The 19,111-nt window shown below is 38.1% G+C and overlaps 1 protein-coding gene across 3 annotated transcripts in view; it reads left to right on the top strand.

Annotated features, from left to right (window-relative positions):
• The window catches only part of pcdh9 (protocadherin 9), a 193,025-nt gene that overhangs the window by 111,438 nt on the left and 62,476 nt on the right, over window positions 1-19,111 (top strand). The window lies entirely within an intron of this gene.

The following is a 19,111-nucleotide window of genomic DNA, read 5'->3' as shown; positions in this document are numbered from 1 at the left end:
AAACACCACTAATTTGTTCTAAAAGGCCACGAGGCTTGTTGAAAGGGTGAGTGAGAGAGGCAGATGGAGAGGGAGAGACCAAGAGAGATGTAGTTGCCGTGGATTTGCCAGATGAAAGTACAGAAACACATTCTTGACCAAGAAACGGACTCTGCTTCTTTTGTCACTCTGAAGACGTAAAAAGAGACCCTCACTTCTTTATATAATGTGAACAGTACACGCCTCAATATCTCAGCCGCCGACTGAAAATGTAAAGTGTTACTAATGTTTTAAAGTGTTACTGGGCATTAGAAAAAAAAATAGCACAATTTGCTTCAAAATATCACTAAATACATGTCAAATGTAGAAGAAGTTTGTAAAGCTTTTCTCTCCCATTGCCTTCTGTTGTTTGGAGCCAAATTACATTGAATATATTGAACTGATTTATGAACTGCTCAATTCAAATGTTTCATTGGTGGTGATAGAAAATCTTCAATTATTTATTCAGTATCCATCATTTATGAACGTCCATTATTTGTCTAGACATTTTGTATGATACTTATAGCGTTCAATGGATTCTTCCCCTGTCGTGCCAGTGAAGCAGATTCAAACTGAACTGAATTGAGATAGACAGGAATGAAAAGAGACAGAGATACAGGGAGATATTGATAGACCGATAGAGTAAGTGTGTTGCATCTTTCGCTCTCCCTCACGCTCCCTCTTCATGCTGTACTTCATCAGCTGACAGCTGCTGTGAAGGGTTATCATGATAGCCAACCAGTCAGCGCTGTAGAAAACAAAGGAATACACTCATACTTACAGGCTCCTTTAGTACATATTTTGCTATATATTGGAATTTCATTTGTTTCTTTTTTTTCCACACTTGACTTCTCTCCCTCTCCCCTTTCTAATCTGTCCTGGTACTTTTTTTTCCCCCTCTTTTGTCTTTTCCCTTTATCTCCTTGAATTTTTGCCTTTGTTTGCTTAATTCTCTAAGTGATTTTGCCATTGGATATTCGGAAACAGATCACAGTCCACAGCTGTACTATTTGAATAAAGCACAACGTTATTTCCCAAGACAAATGATTAAAAATTAAACTTTTTTTTGATCTACTTGAGACAAATAGCATTTTAGGAACTTTGCGATTTCACTCCATCTGCGGCTTGATAAAAGAGAGCGTGTGCTTGAGATGATTAAAGACCCAGACCTCTCTCTATGTGTATTAATTAGCTATATCAGTTGTGCCTGTAATTGTGTTCACCTTGGGTTTCAGCATACTTTTGTCATGTTAAGGTGCAATGTAAATCCATTTGTATCTTCAGTGGTAATACAGTTTGAAAAAGCCATGCCTGGAAGACAGCTTTTCTAAAAATCCCTTTGATGTGTATGCAATAGATTTTCTGATTAACAAGACTTTTTGGAGGCTGGAGCACTGAGATGATTGATACTTAGAAACCAACCCTCAAGATGAAAGCTGCTGATGAGTTAAGGATAAAAATCCTCTGAGCTGTCCTCTACACTGCATAGAATGGCTTTTTTTCTCAGTCCGAGAAAGGCTTGGTTGGAGGTTAGTCTAAACCCCCCCCCCCCCTTTTTTTAAGATTGTCTTTACATGAACTAAATTTATTTTGCTTTCAAAGAGCTACCCTTTCTTGCAATTTTAAAAATTAGTCTTGAGCAATATTCTCTGGGTTTTCTGGAGGTCTTTTTTCTTTTGTAGTCCAATTCTTGACTGAACTGGCCTGATTCCATTGGTTAAGACACTCAACACTGACTTATGAATCATTCAGGCATGAAAAAAAAGCACCTAACTTAAGGAATGTACCAGTGGTGCCTAAAGGTGATAGGTAACTTTTCAAAGAACCCATTTCAAATGATATCTCTGGCCACTAGCAGCCTACTGCAAAAACATAATTTGTTCCCATTTCTTTATCTGAATCTATTAAAATGGAAAAAATAACAAGAAGACAGGCATAAAATAATATTTTTGCGCCAACCAGGTGATTCCCAGCTATTAAACCCCAAAAAATCCCTATATTGGCATGGTGTGCAGTGTGTCCTTAAAAATATGTGAGGACCAAAGAAAAAGTGGCAGACCTAAAAACTGTCTAGATGATCAGTAACCCAGGACATGATCTACTGTTCACTAAAAAACATCAGCAAAGATGGTCTCGGTTAATGGCTGACTGTCAAGAAACCATTCTTAAGGAAGCAAAATGGGGAGTAAAAGTTAAGGTATACCAAATTACACAAGAACTGGAGTGAACATCAGTGGAAACAGGTCTTATGGAGTCAAGAATCCAAATATGAACATACATCAACATTATTAAAGCTGTCTGGGATCATCCTGATGATAATGAATGATAACAGAAGCCAGCCAACATCCAAAGTAGAGCCTTAAAATGTCCTTCAAGAAGCCTGGAGAACTATTCTTGAAGACTACAGTACTTACAAAATTTCATGAACGTTTGCCTAAGAGAGTTCTAACAGCTTCTAACAGCATAAATATTAACTTTTAAACTCATTATAACTGTGCAAACTCTTTCCCCCCCATTTGTACTGTATTTTCACTTATGTTTGTATTTCAAAAAATGACTGTACCTATTTCCTTTTCTTCCAGCAAAATATAAAGAAAAGAAGGGTGTCTCAAGACTTTTGCACAGCATTGTAAATACCACCGACATCTCTACAGAGAAGTTTTTATTGTCCATAGATTTTTGCATTTATATTACATATAACATGCAGTGTTTACCCACTGGGACATATTGTAAGAATACAGATACGGACAACAGTGAAAAGCCGAATGACATTCATATATAAGCATTGCCGAGATGTCATCACATCCCACATTTCATTGTTATAAAAATACAAGGTTCCTTTTTCACATATACAAAAAAATAAGCAAGGCACATTTCATACAGTACAAAGTGCATCGCCTTTTTGTGAGTACAATCATATTAGAAAGGAAGTGGCCTGTTTCTCTGCTGTCATTTCACATTAACAAACCATAATGTAAATGGGAATCTGTTGAGTAGATCATTTTAGTAGTTAGAATTGGTATTGAGAACATGGACAGCAATATTGTGTTTTTCTGCACATTCGATATTCGAATGACCAAATGTCCAAAATATAATGTCTAACTGAAAAAAAGAATGAATTGTCTTGACGTGACCGAAGTTTTTACTTCCATCAAGATGTAGCTGTCGTTTGGTTTCAGACCCTGATTGAAAGAAAATCCTCAAACGAAAAATTCCTTATGGGATTTTATTTTAATTTGGCCATATTAAAATGACTTCCAGGTCAGGCATCTGACTACCATTTGATGAAAATTCGTATTAAAATATTCATCTACTTAAGAGAAATAAAGAGATTGTATCATATCTTTGCCAAAGTGTAATTATATGCTGGTTTGTCCTCTTGAACCATTGTCAACCTGTCTTTTATCTGAGTATCTCAGGAGAAAGGTTTCATGGTAAGAGACAGAGATAGGCACGAGTTTCATGGACGTGTGTTTTGATATTAAGCCTGTCAGAGGACAAGGCTACTTGTCAGATCAGGTCACTTTAATTGATTTATCTGCTTGGCACAGCTGTGTGCGCAGTACAATCTATCTTGTTTTAGAATGCAATTTAACTGGCTGCATCACAACAGCACCCTGACAGAAAGTCAATACTACACAGAGTGTGTGTGTGTGTGTGTATGTATATATATATATATATATATATATATAAACACATACCAGTGGGGATGGTGTAACGGCTTCTTTGGGAGGCCTCTTTTCTTTTATTCTCTGACCTGCTCGTCCTGAACCTGTGTGCCCATTGCTTCTGAAGGTCAGCTCATCTGAAGTGAACTACTCCCCTTCTGCTACCAAGAAGCTTTGCCAGCTTCACTTTGTATTTCCCTCTACTTCAGTTATTTCTTTCTACCACCAAACCTTTCAGGGTGAGAAGTATTATACACATCACTACTCTTCAAAAAGAGACAGGAGAAGGAAACTGGCTTGTTGCTACAGAGAGACAGCGCTTCACACTATTTTATTCTGTCTCAGGAGAAAGTCTTCTCGATTCATCTGAACATTTTTGGTTCCTTTCTTATAGTAACTTGCACATGATTTCCACAGTGTCTGCTGGAAAACCTTTGCTAAAAGTCAAGATCTGCTGCTCAATGTTAGTGTTATATAAGCCATATCCATTTTTTTATGCTAAATTGCTAATAGTTTAACATCGTGGTCAGATAGTGCAGTGACGGTAATGAAATTCTGCTGTGCATTTACCTTAAAAGGTAGACTAAATGTAAAAAAACAAATAAAAAAAAATTAAGCCTTTTTTCAATTCAGTTCAATTCAAATCACAACAACAATCACCTCAAGGCATTTTATACTGTAAGGTAAACACCCTACAATATTAAAAAGAAATCCTAAAAATCACATGACCCCTTTGAGCAAACACTTGTCAACAGTGACAAGAAAAAGGCTCCCTTTTCACAGTAAGAAACTTCCAGATTACAAATTAAATTATATATAAGAGAGTTGCTAACTATTTATTATACTTTTAATCAAACTGGATGGATATGGTAATTTTCTCTAAAACCTTGATACTACTTTAATATATTTTAACCTACATGATAAAGAGAGTAATAAGATTATGAATTACTGTAAGTGCATAGCTGTGATGTGCTGGATGTACTACATGTATTTTTTTCCAAGTAAACTCCCAATTATTTTTAAAGCAATCCTACTCTCAAATGGCCTTAAAATAAAGTGATATGCAGTAACAGAATTTAATTCATTGGTATATATGTTAAATATTTCCGTGTGTATTTTACTCAATACAACACATAATTCAGTTTAACTGCAGCGCTATTGTAAAACTTTAATGGGTTGATTTACTAATTTGTTTCAAGAAAGACAATAATGAAACATTATTAGTGAACAGGGAAATTACCCTTATCCTCTACAAAATCACAGAGTATATTTATCTCAGGCTGATAATGGGATCGATAAGATAATGAAAACTCTCATTTCACCATGTGGAACAAATGGATATAGAGAATCACAAGAAAAGAGTATTTTTTTGGTGCATCAGTGCAATTTCTTAGCATATATACGTGCAATTTCCTTGAAGCTAAGTATACCTATAAGTGTCCAACATGCTTTTTTCCTTTGTTGCAGTTACAAGGTGCTTTCTCCTTTGTTTCCCGCACACAATGGCCAGACTTCTGGGTTTTCCCCTCTGGGTTTTTTTGATTCACTTGAAGAAAGTCAGAGCAGACACCTCAACTGATGGCAGGGCATAGCATGTCTGTACAAAGTAAACACACTTTTTTCTGCAAAAATCATCTTTGCTTTAGCTGATCAAACAGCTCAGAAGATATAACACTGCCTATGAATAGAATGAGTTCAATAAATTGACCAGTCATCAAAGTTTCGTGACTGTAGCTTGCATTGTTACAGAACTATTGTAATGGCAAAATCTGTTCGCAAACAGACAAAGTGCTGCGCTGAAAACCGCCTTTGTGGTAGTTCACACAGTAGGTGTGTCCGGTACAACATTTGATGATGACACACAGGAAAGCAAACAAACAGGCAGGCAAACAGACAGTCAGACACACAAGGTGAAGACAATACCAGCCACAAATGCTTAAAACATAGACCTAGAAAAGATTCTGAAATAGTCATTTGCTTCCAGTGTCCAGTTAGTATGTATAGTTATATTGTTAAAACTATTAATTATATATACATTTACATGAAAATTAAATAAAAGTTTCACAAACACTTACAAAAAATGATTGTGACTGTGATTAATGAAACATGCTGTTGTCTTTTAAATGATAGTTTTCAAAACAGCCGTTGGTAGCCATCTTCAGAGGGACTTGGGTGCATAAAGATGGTGATAAATTGATTGACTCAGTTTGCTATCAGTCTGCAATCCAAGTCTGACTGCAATTGGTAGGAGACAGGTTACCTCTCACTAGGCAGCCTGTGCAATTGCCTTGCGATCAAAAGTGGTCGCCCAGAAGTTGAGGGTGGGCAACCGGTTGGTTCACTGCAACTTCTTGCAGCTGGTCACCAAGTGCGAAACAATTCAATACAATCAACAGGCAAGCACCTGAAACTGCTTGCCTGTTGATTGTATTGAATCAACGCAACAGGATAATGATCCCTTTCATAAAAGCAAATCTACAACAGAATGGCTGGAAAAGAAAAAAATGGCCCAGTCAAGCCCAGACTTCAACCTGATGGAAATCATGTGCCAGGATTGTGGCTGTGCATAAACAAATGCATGCAAATTGCAATGAACTCAAGCAACTTTGTACAGAAGAGTGTGCCACAATCATGTAGGAGACTTCAAGCTACTAAATCATGAGGTATATTTAGTTTTTCCAAAGTCTGCATAGAGCCCTGTAAAAAACTACTTGTTTTTTGTATATAAATATACACACACAGTATATGGTAAACAGGTATAACATGAAAAAACAGCAAGAAATCTGTCTTAATATAGCAATAAATTGGACTGGCTCACAAAGCAAGATGGAAAAAAAAAGGCATAGGTTTGAAATTCCCCAGCTTGTTTGTCTGGCTGAGCGGCCTTAATTTAGTTGTATCGCATTTATGCCTCGTGGTTGATACTGAGCAAGATGAATCATTGTAAAATATGAGCAAGATCAGCCGCTTGTTTCCTGGAGGTAAAAGCTTGTAAGACCGCTGGTAAATACACCCAGAAGAGAGCATATCCTCTGAGATAAAGGGGAGTAAAAACAAGAGAAAATGATAGAGGGATGTTGCAAATTCCTCTTGGCTTTTTTTTTTTTTTTGGATTCCTGATAGAATATTCTGTGAATGTGTCAGGACTCTTTTTTTTTTTTTAAATGTTATATTATAAACTACGTTGTTGGCTATCTTTAAGACCTCCCATTTTGCCAACCCTTAATCTCCTGCCAGTCACTGAGATCATCTAAAAGTGCTGAGAGGCTGACCCCTCATCCACAGTTTCTGAAATCAGGGCAAGATCTTTGCAGTTGTAGCACATTTCTGAGGCCAGCTAATACCCTCAGAACAATCTGCAGGTCTCTGATAATGGCTTGTAAAATCTTTCATCTTGACATAAGCTGGCATATGCTGAGTGGCTCTGCATGTTTATCTTAAAGCAACAAAAGCAGGGCCAAAACATGTAAGGTAATCACATCAAAGACCTCTGCTCAACTCCAGTGTTAGATCCTGTTTTCTTTCTAATCAGCCGTTGACCGTGTAGGCATTATGTGCATCGGAAATTAGTTTACGAAATGTTGCTAGAGTATGTTGGGAGAAGCAAATTGGGTCTTTGCTCCTGAGAAATGTTGCGGAAGAAAATAAGCTTTGTAAAGCAAGACCTAAATTAGTCCTACCTTTGATGACTTATTCTTGAATAACCAGCTTAATACTGGCATGAATAATGACACAAAACCGATCTGTAAAATATCTCTCCACCAGAGTCTTCCACTTATTTCAGACGCCACACCCAAATGGAGCCAGGCAGCATGTTTATGTGGACTTTACTTTCTGTATTATGTCTTTGCTTTTATCTTTTGACACCCTAAAAAGGAGCTTTTCTTGAAAATGTGCTCTCTTGCTTTCTCATCTACAGGGCAGAAGAATAATCAAGCCCCCAACCCTCCTTTAATGAAAACAGAATGTACTGAGGTTCGGTACGGATGTTGCCAGGCAAAAACTGCAAATTATACTATTCCAGGAAAAAACTCAAACGACCGGCGTCTTAAAAACAAGCCTTTCTTTCTGGCAAATGATGGTAAGCGTCATATGAACAGAACAAGGGACAAAAGGCAGAAACTGTGACAGGGCATGAACCTCCCCTGTTGAGTAATGAAATTAAATGACAGCTCTTGAGCGAGGAAGGGATGCTGAGAGAGAGAGAGAGCAAGGGAGAGAGGAGTGGGGGGATTTTGTCCAGCCAGGAAATTGAAGCCATCACAAGCAAATTGAGTTCAGGTCCTTTTGGTGGGCAAGAGCAGACCAATCAATTTGGCCTACTACTCAGTGCCTGTCAGCCTCACAGAAGGACACCTTGGCATCCAATAATAGGAGCACAGTAAACAACTGAAGCCTTGGCTCAGTTAGTCTCAGCTAACCGCTACCTATCCCTAGTAATTTTTCATCAAGACAAACATATATGAAGATAGTGTGCATCATTCTCCATTTTTTTTAAAGTGTCTTTGTATTCATGTGCAAGCTAGTTAATGGGTGCCAAATTAAAGGCTGGATCATTTCCACTAATTGTGGTGTCTGTTCATGAAGAGAACAACACTTTTCACGAGATGAAATAAAAATTATCTTTTTATATCTCTCTCTTCCTTCAGGACACAAATAAGGTAAACGAAAACCAGACGTAACCTCTGTCAGTAAAGAAATCCTATCAAGTCTGTCTAAGTTGGAACCACATTTTAATGAGCCTGGTTTGGCCTTTCCCTTTTGCTAATCTTTGGACAGTGACACAACATTCTTGCTAATTATCTCGATTACACAGCAGGAACGCACTACATCACAGTTCTGAGGCAACAGTCGACGAGGGGTGGAATCATACAACCCCAAAGGCCTAATTATCTCTGTTGGTTTCCAATTAATCCATTAAGTTGTTTTGGCTCAGCTGCAAGACCTGAGGCACCATTTTATGTACCAATACAGTGCACCATCAAACAACTGCGGTACGTGAGCTTTTGTTTTGCAGCAATTCGCTCTTAATTCTTATGCTCTGCCCTCACTTTTACCTTTAATTTGTCCTAACAGATACATCTAGGAAGACATGATGAGATAAATCAATACGCTTTCAACAGAATATTCTCATTTACGGTAATCCAGTATAGCCCACGTTCAATTTAAAGAAATGCATCTTATTGTAGAAGCTAGTGTAGCACTATTGCTTCTCAGGCGTCCTGCCTCTACTGGCTTACAATGATGAAGTTGCCTGGCTTACCATATGTAAAACTGCACTGATCGTATTGATGAGTTGCACAGCAGTCAATAATCGTTTATGTGATAAGCTGCCGGACTCATGGGGGAGGCTGAGAAAAGGCTTCAGGGCCAAGACGGGTTATGAGATTCATGGTGATACAGGCTGTAGACATTAAGTTTGTTTACATGCTGCCAGTGAGCCATTGGAGCCAGTGCTTGTGAATGATTGTTTGAATATTGCAGCTGTCTCTTTAAACTAATATTGGGATTTTCACTCTACATCATTTTTTTCTCTTGGTCCTGTCTGTCATCTCCATTTTCCTCACACCAATATTGTCTTTCTCCCCTTGCACTTCTGTCATAAACTGGTAACAAGAGATGATGAGAGGGAAAAGCCAATATACTTTGCTTTTTTTCTCTCTTTCTTTTTTTTCTCTGATGGCAGTGCTGTGTCTCAGTTGGATTATTATTTGCCAAGTTGTAAGAGAATCCCAAGTGAGCACATGCAAATTTATAAACACTTATGTACTAGTTTTTCTTAGTCTATGCCATTTAGTTTTCTTTTATATGGATAGGGAACGGAGGTACCCATCTTTACGAAAACAGCTGAGCTTGTGCTACAGCTTATGTAACTTCCAGACATCTTTGTTTTTCTCTCTCTAGGGATTTTATTACTAGATGTGTAATAAGTTATTGCTCGAGGATATTCTTCAACAGCAAATAATATTTTGAGTGCGTATCCATGCCTTGCAAAACACATATTTGTGCCAAACTGAAATCATTACTGAAGGAATGACACCTCTGTATAATAGGGGTATGTGACAAGCCTGCAGTCTTCACCGGGAATGCTGCATATCTCTAGTCTGATTCTCAGCCTTAGGTGGCAGGATTCAAATGGGCTGTTTTACTTTGTAATAACATAAAATCACATGAATAATTGAGATCTGGTCAATCTGTCACCTTTTTTCTTTGTCATAGTCTATAATTGATATTGTGATTCCTTATTTTAATAGTTTCTTTAAATAATGGTTGGATAAATGTTTGAAGCAGCCTTTTCTTAGATTAGCTTTACTTTTCTTTTAAATCTGCCAACAAACAAATAAAAAAATCCAAAAAGTACTATAGGACACATGTAATTTCAGTGTTCAGCGATCGTTAACATGACTAAATGTCTCCTTGTGCTTGTTTATTGCTTAAAATTCTTCTCAGAAACAAGAATGCTACCCTATTGCTGGAAAAAGCTCTAGTCAGTGGGCATAGTGGCTAGAGAAGATCAGCTGTTAAGTACAACTATCTACTGCCACAACCTCAGCACCCGTATAAAAGACACTGCCATCACAGGCAAGCCATTTTCCCTCTATGGGAAATCAGGGCATCCTGCCTTAGGCTGTTGGTGTAAGTACTTAGAGTACAGAAGCTGCCACTGAGCAGGTCAGGAAAACACGCAGAGAGAAAAAGAACGATGACTAAAGAAGAAAGGAGGAAGAAAGTAAACTTGGTGCTGATAGAATGCAATACATATTTATCCATTTCACACAGTCATCTCACATCTGGTAACAGTAGAGCCACCGGGTACCCAGTACAAGAAGAAGCTAACTCTGGCATCCATTTAGTGATGTTATTGGGATTCTAAAGTTACAGACCTGTCTTGGTTAGGCTTGTTTAGTTTCAAGAAGAGTTGTTCAGAGTCACCCATATTTTACTGGTGGTGTAAGTCAACAGCGCCCCTGCTGCACATTAACTCTGTATCTTGCCAGATTTGGTGAGGAGACGCAGCTGAACTGACAGCAGAGACCATGGTGCTTTCTGTACAGTTGATATTGTTCAGAACTTAGCAGCATAGCAGATATTTTCTGTTTACAGCCAACTGTCAAACCAAGAAACAACAACTTACTCTACTGATCAAACCAGAAATTTCACACCAGGGGGCATTTCCAGCCATAAAGATAAAGCGCAAAGGATTGTATATCAGTGTTAAAGCACAGTATCAGTCATGCTGGGGGCCAACGAACGTGCGTGGAAAACTCTAGTTATTTACATTTGACCAATGAGGAGCGCATTAACAATAATCTCCTTTACGCTCACAGCCATTTTTTTTAAAAACATGATCAGAATGAGTTGCCATGGCAACAGTCCTGTGCCCCGTTGAACTGCTTAGGTTCATCAAGACTGCTTATACCACCAAAAGTGGGGGAAACTGACAGAGAATTGGTGGCTTGATTCATTTTTGCATGATTTATATTGGACCACAGTTTCTAGGAACAGGCTGTGCATGTGGAACAATCTTAAATTACTGGTCATAGTTGGAGCTGCTGGTCATTGATCCTGATGAGCCGATTTCCATCTGTTCGTTTTCTTAACTGCGTACCCAACTTTGGGTTGCCATGTGCAATTATATAGTATAGCAATGTTTCATCTTATTGTGATAATGTCAGTCAAACGTAGAACAACTATATCATGTTGATTATGAGCTCTGCCCATTTATCTGGACCCCTAAATAGAAGTCAGAATTTTTAAAATATACTGTTATATGGTGTAATATGCTGTAATATTTGGATTTTTTTTATTTGAGCGTTGTTCATCTGTATTCATGTTTCTTTTTTTTCTTTTTTTTATATATATATGTCTTTTGTTAACAGGGGAGACCTGAGAAGAAAATAGCCCAAAGAATCTGAACATAAAATAGTAATATATGACATATATATAGAAAATTTGCAAAAAACAGTGAGAGGCGTAAGTGAGGGGTATACTCAGGCTAACGCTGCTGCTTGCTGAGCTGTAAAATGATAATTATTCTCTATCAGTGTTAGATCATACCTCAGGAAAGGAAAACAAATTATCTCCTTCAAGATCAGCATTAATTTTTATCTACCCATCCCATATACAAATGTATGTATGTATAAAGCAGCAGCTGAATGGTTTTCCTTCTGAGGAAGAAATGCAAAACATAGCAGAGAAACTGAGAACTGCTCCTTTTTTGTCACACTCTCCCCCAAAATGCAAACAGGCAGGCGATCACATACAAACAAAAACAAATTATGCACTGCGACACACACTATCCACCACTATGCATTATGCTGGCACCTTGCTTTCACTAGGAACGGTTGGATGGAAATTACTGGCTGCTTGGCAACAAAACAAATGGAAAAAGGGTCTGGGTGATTTTTTTTTCAGATGATTAGCTGCATCACAATTATTGTTAGTAACATCATTGGCCATAAAATTAATTATTATGGCTAGAGCTTAATGTATGTCTGTACTGTGAATTCCTGTCAGATAAAAGAACAGAAAGTTACTGTAGTTCTAATTTTCTGTAACTTGTACTCACCTGAATCCATTGAAAGCATGTAGGTACAGAAATCCACCATCTGCTTAGAGGTAAAACTAAGCTCCAAAGTACACTGAATATCATAATTCGCTATTCACATCTATATTTTATAGCCAGAGCACACACTTTGGAAACATTTTGAAGAGTTTTCAGTAAACATGTTAGACGTGTAACATCTTAGTGTATACAAGCACCAATATGTCTAGTGTGTAAGCCCATGTAGCACCATAACGGCTGACACGTACCGCAAGTACAGGGTGTCGATAAGGATATTTGGTGGCGCTGTCAACACCTTGCCATGGTGCTTCAGTATCAAACATCCCTTCCGTTATCACTTTCTTTCCATTACCAAGTGGCATGAACATCTGCTGCTTTTGGGAGAGGTTACAAGTTGCCTTCTCAAGTGTTTTAACACGAACAGAGATTACAAAATGTCCTTCTCTCTCTGGAAAAAGGTTTTCTTGGTGTGGCATAAAATTCAACAAAGGTTTTGCAACTCAGACCATAACTTCAAACCCCAAGTCTGATTACAAAACTGTGCAATAGCCTTTTACTGCTGTGCTTTGTTTAAACAGCAGCTATCCTTTCAGATTCCGTTTAAGCTGCATTATCAGACAAGCTTCTCGTTATATTATAAAACTTTGTGGCGCGTCACCAGTTTGGTTAGAGTTACCTTTTCGCTGACCTGATAAGATGGAGGAATCTTTCCAACCAAACTCTACTTGACTGTTTATCTAATCATGTATTCTATTCATTAAAACTGAGATTAAGAAATGAAGATTGAATTTGTTTCAGTGCAATTTATCGTATTGGAAGCAGAAATGACATTCTCAGAACATAATGTTGTTAAACTTTATGGCTATTATTTTCAATTAATATGCTGGAATTGATGAACTGACTGTGCAAAAATTATATTAAATGTTTTATGTTATATATGTATATAGGTTATTAATTATATAACCTAAAGAAACCAAGGAACCATTGTGAAATTTAAATTACCAGTTGCCAGTCAACCAGACTGCACTGCATTGATTTACATTTGATCTCTAAAAGCTGGATAATCATGGCTGTGTAAATAGCCATTATTTCCACAGGATAAACACAGATCCAACTAAACAAACGTGTGCTTCCACCTATTTGATGTAATGGACTCACAAATAGGATTTCATGACAAGTAATAGGGTTGTAGGTTATTATGAATTATAGTGTACATTGTGATAATTCTATATTTCCCTACAAAATAAATCGGTGGTTTTAATGGACAGTTAACATGTTTTACTTGATTTGGATTTGGTTTTTTTTAGTATCCGTCATTCATTTTATCAGCGCAGTACCACCGAACACCGACTTCACTGTCTACAGCTGAGTGTAGCAGCGAGATCACATGGACTGTAACTCATAAACACATCAAGATTCCCCATTCAGTGCTCAGGGCCTAGCCTGCTCTGCTCTGTAGTTAACTGTCTCTGACTGTCAAATCCTTCATCCTGATGCAGGAGACACACATAGAGAAGAATTGCTGTGTCTCTCATTTTATGGATTTGGATGTCGGCAGAGGGTAGAGCCGATGAGTGAGTCAGTAGTGTAGAGCCGATGAGTGAGTCAGTAGTGGTTAACTTTGTAGCTAATGCTCTGTGGCAGTTGCACAGGTTTCTTCAGCTCAGCTTGAGGCACATAGGGAAGCTGGTTGAGTTACAACTGTCTCACAGTTCTCACTCAGCCAAGTCAGGTTCTTTAACAGCATACCAAGGTTAGGATGAAAAGGGAGAGGTAGATGTATGGGGAGAGGGGAGTGAAACCTCCTACAGAAAAGAAAGAGCTGCAGTTCGGAGAGGAAAATAAAAGTAGATGAGTCTAAGATGTCCAAATCTAGCCCCAGGTAGAGTTAGATGACATTAATTATAAATGAAATTTCACCCTTCTGAAGAAGCCTTTTCAGGTCAGATCTTTTTAGTTTAGAGATTTTCCTGCTCTTTTCAGAGACAAAAAAAATGTTCAGTCGCATTGTTTTACTTTATAGCATGCATCAATCTATCCCTCTATCCTAATGGCAACATCAGTCATTTCATGTGTTTATGTCACTGACTACTCATACGCATTTACTCATTTCAGTCTTTTTTATTTAAGTATTAATGAATTCTTATTAGTTATTGTGTAGAGATTGGTCATCATGTAACCAAGTATTCTGTTTTTCTATTGGCTGATATACATTGTGAGTGTATTTAACATTTGAAAAAGTGGCGCTTCCCTCTATCTGTATCTAAGTGTAGTGGTTTCCAAATTTGCCTAATTATTTGAAAGATCCTTAGTTTGATTGTGGGAGGCGACACAAATCCCTTGGGGGGGTTTGTGTCAGGAAGCGCCATGTGGTGTAAAAATCAGCCAAATCAAACATTCAGTTTCCACTATTTCACAAGGGGGCGCCACTTGTTTGTTTGTTTTTTAAGTCAGCTAGTGACCAATATGCAGGAAGGTTAGTGCAAAGTCCTGTGTTCGAATCCATCCTGGGCCTTTCAAATTTATTAAGAAACTTTAATATACTTATCAGTTCATCGGACTTGCAACTATATTTTTTCATAGTTGTATATACAGTTTTTTTGAGATTCTTGACTTTATTATGTTTTTATGTTAGATTGCTACATGTCATAAATATGGTAGCTTGCTCAAAAATATAGAGTAAAGCACTAGTATCTTTCTTTTTTTCATTTCAAACAAGCACACACAATGGAGGAGCAGTATTCATGATAACTTATGAAAGTGGGATGAGATTTAGTTTATTAGGGAAGTGTTGGCAGATGAAAATCAAGCAAATTGGACTTTGGAGGCACAAGCAAGAAGGAGCTTGTCACAGCTTTTGTCATCTGTGAAAGATGACAGGTGAGAGTGTGAGTCTGGTGACAAGCATGCTGTATGACTAGACTAGATTTATGCTTTTTGGTGGGGAAAAAAGTCCCTTATGTCAGTTAGACAGTAAACGGATAAACAAACATGCAATCTATGTACAGGATCCATAAATCTTTATAAGATCAGTTAGGCTAGAAAGAGTCAAAATGATGGACTGCGCTAATAATCACATGCTAAGCTTGTGTTCTGTAAATGAAAAAGAGAGAGCACAGTGCTGATAGACAATACAAACACGCACTCACATGCACTCACATACATGCCCGCTTTCCCAAGCTTGCAATTTGGGAAATGGGTCAGATGTGACTTAGATTTATGTATCTTTGTGTTTTTTCTTTGTGCGCTCGTGTGCTTGTGGTAAGCTAAAAAGTGAGGGAGTGACTGCGCAGGCTTTATTGTGGATGTGGCAGAATGCAGATGTTTCTCAGAACTGCCTAGCTATGATTTAATGATGAAAAGCAGAAGGCAGCAGACTTAGACTCTGGAGAGGCAGCGGGAGCAGACTACGTCAATATTAGAGTCAGAATCAAAGACGGGGAAGATTGTGATTTATTTGTCACTTTTTATTTGAGTGTTACTTACAGAAACACGTTTGGGAACTCTTTTTATCTCTGTGTCTTTCATCTTTTTTAAGCAGTTCGAAAAGCTTGTTTTTGACTGTGTTTATGTCATCAAAATAAAGCAATGCCTGACTGCGACTGTGATGCATTTTATGGATGAGCCCAAAGGAAATCCGAACGTTACCTTGACAGGAGGCGGTGTCTATCAGCTGCTAATATGTCACTTGATTTGATGTTTTGCGAAATGCTACAGCTTGTCAGGATTGTGGATGAACACTGTGGGGAATAGAGTATGATGCACGAATGTACTTTTTTCAAAACACAATAAAATATCAAACAAGGACATGCATTTTTTTCTATTTGAGGGTTAGAAAAACTCAGGTGTGTCATTTTGTCATGTCAGGAAGAGTTAAAGTCAGCAATAGCAGCACAAAGGTGTGAGATAGAGGGGATACAATAGAAAAAAAGGGGGGGGGGGGAATCAATCAACACTCGCTGTGGAACACAGAAGGGCAAACACTTCAGTGGGTTTTTGTTGATATTAAAGAAATAAAGTTTTTCCCAAGGTGACCAGCAGATGGCAGAGCACCTTTGGGCTCTAAGGCCTGAACAAGAGCGAGAGAGCAGGGCAGGCAGAGAAAGAGATCTTTTCGTGAGTTTTGCTTTCCTGGTTGACTGATCTCCCTCAGTGGTCTGATTGTGAGAACGGACTCGTGGGAAGTGTTCTCTCACCACAGGTGTCAGACTGCTGTTAGATAAGATTATTTGCGGTAGTGAGGAGGTTGCATTATTTGTGTGTGCATGTGTGTACGCACGCTTGTTTGTCTGCGTGCGCATGCACCACTTCTCGGTGTGTGCTTCTTCTCATTAAATGTCTGCCTGATAGAAATGTAGTGCTACATTGTGTTCGGTTGGAACACAGTACAACACAGAAGTTGTTTTCGACTTGCACACTGAGCTCCATATGGTCAAACTCAGGAGGAGAAAGACGGGGAAGCGAAGAGAAAGCTTGCGCTCCGTGTCATAAGCCCTATCCCTGTTTGTTTCTGTTTTACAAAACCAAAAGTTATAATGCTTTTGTGTTCTGTGGGATTCAGGTTTTAGTGTGGAGTCATTCTGATAGTGATTTTAACAAAAAAGGCAAAGCGTGCCTTGAGAAATCATTGAATCTGCTACGGTACTTTTACAATATGCTGTGTGTGTGACTCCCGACTGTGCCAAAAAGGAAAAATAATAAAAACAGAATAAACTAAGTGCTTAGCTTGCATTTAGTCTTTAAGAGGCAACAGCAATTGAGATCAATGAAACTGCTGTCGAGCTTTCCAATAACTAATAGTGTTAATAACGATTTTAATACTCACGTGGGTTGGCCCACTTCAAAGAAAACACAAAGGCAGACAGATTGGTTTTAGAATGCAAAACTTCACATTTATGCTTTTTAAGAAACACGTATAAAGTTGGAGCTGGTGTCAAATGAGACATTTATGGTCCCCTGGCAGTTTTTATTTTCCCTTTACTTAATATTGTGCTTTCTGTGAAGACCCTTGGGCAAATCCTATTCCTGTTTATTTGCTGGCTTGCTGGAATTGAAACCTTCCAGCAGCAAAGTGCTGCTAGTTGCTTTGTGTTTGTTAAAGTGACTGTGTTTGGTCAGGCAAATTATAAAAACAAGCGGATAACAAGGGTTAGCAGGCGTGATAAGCCATAATATCTTGTAAACTGGCAGCGGGGATAGTTTAAGCTGGTCTTATGCTAATATTACTACAAGTGACAGTCAGCAACAGAGAAATACAAACATCTTCAAACATGCTTAAACCTACAAATAAACATATGCAAAAACACAAGCAGAAACATCCACAGAATCACTGTGTGCATTTTAAAGCCTTACAGCTACTGTGGTAGTGCAGTTACATCCTCAAATGTTACACATTTATACATTCCTTTGCTTGTAACGATATTTTTTTAATTGACTTTTTTAAAGAAGTCTAATTCATTTTACGGTGTATGTAGAATTATTTCTTTACACTGAACTTCTCCACTTTGTCCAAACAGAGCCTAGAATCTTTTCAAGGTCCCACCAGTGTCTGACAGCACACACTACCATTATCCCAATTAATTATAAACCATTTCTTCTCTGCTAGAAGTCAGAATCAAAGGAAATAACATCTCTAGAGTACTGTTCTATTAAATAATTTCTTGCACTTGTCATATATACAAGTAGACGACTTTGTAATATTACATTTGTCATGTCATATAAAATGTAGATTGCTGTTCGCTATTCTGGGCTTTGGATAATAGCAGACATTGTTTCCAGTATGGATTTGACTTTTTATTCACCCAATCAATTAATAATTAAACTACATTCATGCCACATAAATCACTTTATAAAACTGTAATGCATTTATACAATCTGCATGTGACTGTGTTGTGAAATATACAGTGTTTCCATAAGTCTGACAAGAACTGGTAGAAAAAAAAACTGCCAGTGTTCGTTTTCCTGGCTGGACACTCTCAGGGCTGCCAACAAATAGATGGCTACCTTGCCTAAGGCCAACTTCTTTGGCATTAGCAGCAATAAAAACATATGCAGACACTGTTAATTAAGTGCAGACACACTACACCTGCCACCTTCCATTGCTTTTCTCTTTCGCTGGCTTCATTTTCTTTATAAAGTGTTTTTCAGGCTTCATAGACATAGCGTGTCTCCCCAAATGTGAAACTGATAGCGCTATATTACCATATCAGTATACATTAGCTTTCACAGAAACAAACAATGCAATGAATTCCTTTAGAAAGGTCTTCTCCCTGTTATCTTCATTCAAAAGGCCAGATCTGATCAGCGGCCGTTTTTAAATTACTGACAATAACATTTACCCAGTTTTACCTGCAGTTTTACAAGGCATTTACAGCCAGTCATACTTGCAATTGTCATTGGAGAATATGAGTTAATTGTTTAAACCATCCCTCCATCCATCATTATTCAATTTACACACTGTATTTAAATATGAAGCCAGTTTTTGTGCTAGTGTCCTGGGTCTAACTGCAAACACCCCCCCCCCCCCCCCCCCCCCTCCCCCTTTATTCCCTTTCTTTATTCTTCCTTTTTGTTTAATTGAATGTTTGGAGCAGTTCTAAAATATATAATGAGGTCATTTGCATTAGACTGCAGATTGGGTGACCTTTGCTTTTGCCAATAATTACAGTAAACCCCGTCTCTGTCTGTCATCACCAAGGATGTGGCAGGGACCTCTCTGTGCTCACGAAAGGTTAGCTGGAGGCTTGCGTCTGGACTTATGAAAAAGCCTGAGGAAAATGTCATTAGAGCAAGGGAAAAGACACTCAGAATTAACAATTGGAAATTCAATCAGGATGGCTTTAAGGATGGCATGTGTGTG

This window comes from Aulonocara stuartgranti, assembly GCF_965226115.1.
Source record: "Aulonocara stuartgranti genome assembly, chromosome: 1".
In the NCBI taxonomy this organism is placed as follows: domain Eukaryota; kingdom Metazoa; phylum Chordata; class Actinopteri; order Cichliformes; family Cichlidae; genus Aulonocara; species Aulonocara stuartgranti.
The sequence above is the reverse complement of the archived record's forward strand: the minus strand, read 5'-3'. Positions and strand labels throughout refer to the sequence as shown.